The following is a 3,144-nucleotide window of genomic DNA, read 5'->3' as shown; positions in this document are numbered from 1 at the left end:
ACCGTCGCTTTCTTCAGGCTTGTGTTCCTTCGGTATTTTTGAATATTTTTCTTTCACACGGAGCTCTCTCCTGTGATAATAAGACGGTTGTCACAAGTAATTACCTGGATTTCGTAGGAATAAATTAACATGCTGCTAGAATCAGAGGAAAGATGTTCTAAAACACACTTTTTTTTAATTTGAAAAGAGAGCGAGAGAGAGACGGATTTTAAAAATCCAGGCTTAGTTAAACACTTTGAAGGCCAATGGTTTCATCAGGAGAGCTTTGCCTTTCAATCAATGCAGCGCGATCCTGCTCCGTGAGGCTCAAGGGTAAATCCCTAGACCAGAATATGGTTAGGATACCAGCTTGAAAATGGCTGTCACTAATTAAATGGAAAACACAGATTTTTTAAATATATATATATAGATTTAAGGGGATAATATGCCACTGAGGCAAAGTAAGAGCTGCCTAGCAGGGGGCTGGGCTAGATGAAAGTCGTGGTCCCATCCAACCTTACAATTCTTTAATTCTAAAGGGAGTAACACACTTCTTAGACAGGGTGCAAAGAAATAACTTTCTTCAATAGCACAGCATATCTACAGTGTTATGCTTTGGGCAGTCCCCGATTGGCTCGCCATCCCACCAATCGCAGGACAGCAGTCTGGGAGGAATGAAGACCGGACCATATTTTATAAGCGATCATCTTCCTGTATTCCCATTTTAAAAGCTGAAACCCACTGCAGGAAAAGCTCAGCGCCTTGCCCCCTCCCATAAACATCTTTTTCTCTTCCTTTTTTTCAAGCATCCAAGTCCGAATAAGACTTTGGTGTAACTGGGAAGCTGGCATTCCACATGGTGACCTGACATTCATTCCAACCACAACTGTATTATTTAACTATATCGTCCCTCTGAATTTCGACAGGGTTCAAGTTTTATTTTTAGCCCCTCTCCCAAAATCTGGAAGTTCTGCTCAGCAGGTTCCAACACCAGAGAAAAATGTGGGAGGGCAGTCATTAAAAGAGACCAGTCCTGCTGTAATAGAAATGTTGAGGTTCAAAGTTGTGTGTGTGCATCCTTTAAACGCCCTAGCTGATCTTACGTTAGATGCAATTTAATTCCACATCACCATAACTTGTTTAGATTCTGCAATGCTGGACTAAAAGTGGGGCAGGTGGGGGGGCGGGGAAGAGAGAACCGTAACACTTTATAGAGTACAATGGAGTCCTTAGGTTAGGCAGAAGGCTTTTAAAAACTGGTTGTCCAATCAATTCCATTAACTGAAACATAGAAATCCCAGTACACATAAACTTGAGGCATCCATCTTCTTGCAATGCGTGCCTTAAGAAAAGAGTATCTATGGGCTTATCTGCCCTTTACAGAGACTAGTATCCAAAGGGTACAAACCAGGCGAGAAAGGTGGTAATTTCAGTTTCCCAAAACATCCTGAGCTGTATCCCATTAAGTTCTCCTTGAAATCAATGGCCCTAAGTCATGTCTGACGGTGTGAGTGGCTCCACTCTATGATTATCACTTAATGCAACCTTCTGTTGTGGCCCTTTAATGCAATAAAAAAAAAACAAACAAGTTTCAATGGGAAATTCCAGCATGATGCTGCTAAGTTGCCATTCATTAGTACATTCCCTGAGGGGCAGTCCTGTTAGTTTGTTTCAGCAAAAGCTGATGCCCCAAAGAGTTGTGCTAGCCTTTAAGGTGGCGCAAGTCTCTTACTGCATAGCAGAAATTTATTGTGTGGAACTTCCAACACTACAGGGCCTAGCTGGTTATCTCAGTACAGAAAACCATTTAAAGTATAAGGGAAAAACTCTCTCACACTGCACAGGACAGAGATAGACATACCTTAACAAAGATCTCTGCTGCTCATGCTGTATATTTTCCAGCTAAGAACCTTTACCTGCATTTTATCATTTCCACTAAGGAAAATGCAAGTTTGAGACATATGGAGAGTCTTGCTTGAGAGGCCACCATGAAGATTCTCTTGGGACAACAGTCAAGCAGCAAATGGCCACATCCATTGTCCAATAATATTGAGAATCAAAGGGCAAAGGGCAAAGGGGAAGAAACTCCTGGACAACTTACCAGACCCTATGTCTGCAAATGCTATTCTAGGCTGCAGTAATAGAAATATACTGTCCTAGTCAAGCCTAGGCGTAGCCAAGGGGGTGGGGGAGGGCAGGGAGGGGCAGCTGCCCCCCCAAATCAATAGCTGAGGTTCTGCCCCCCTCCAACAAAAATCCTGGCTATGCTCATGTGATGAAGAGAAGCAATAGTCCTACTCTATTCTGCCTTGGTCAAACCACACCTAGAGAACTGTGTCCATTTCTGGGCACCACAATTAAAAAAGGATATTGACAAGCTGGAATGTGTGTAGAGGTATGTAACCAAGATTATAAAGGGTTAGGAACCCAAGTCTTATGAGGAACAGTTGAGGGAGTATTGGTATGCTTACCCTGGTAGAGCCTGATAAAGAGGAGACTGAGTGGAGATATGATAAAGGTAAAGGTAAAGGTACCCCTGCCCGTACGGGCCAGTCTTGACAGACTCTAGGGTTGTGCGCCCATCTCACTTAAGAGGCCGGGGGCCAACGCTGTCCGAAGACACTTCCGGGTCACGTGGCCAGCGTGACAAAGCTGCATCTGGCAAGCCAGCGCAGCACACAGAAACGCCGTTTACCTTCCCGCCAGTAAGCGGTCCCGATTTATCTACTTGCACCCGGGTGTGCTTTCGAACTGCTAGGTTGGCAGATAGCCATCTACAAATATCTAAAGGCATGTGACATGGAGGATGGAACAAGCTTGCTTTCTCCTGCTCTGGAGGCTAGGACCTGAACCAATGGGTTCAAGTTACAAGAAGGGCATTCTGACTAAACATCGAGAGCTTTCTGATGGTGGGACCTGTTTGACAGTTAGACAGAGTCCCACCAGAGGTGGTGGACTCCTTCCCTGGAGGTTTTTAAGCAGAGGTTGGAGGGCTATCTGTCATGTATGATATAGTTGGGATTCCTGCATTGCAAGGAGTTGCATTCAGGAAGCAGCAATTCATATGCTGAGGGTCAGTGGCTTGAAAGATCGTAGCAAAATTGGATGAGCTTAAACAGCACATTCTTAGCTGACTGATGAGTTATGACTTACACTGGGTTTACA

The sequence above is a fragment of the Podarcis melisellensis genome (assembly GCF_964234715.1).
Source record: "Podarcis melisellensis genome assembly, chromosome: 1".
NCBI lineage: Eukaryota > Metazoa > Chordata > Lepidosauria > Squamata > Lacertidae > Podarcis > Podarcis melisellensis.
This window is presented reverse-complemented; position numbering follows the sequence as displayed.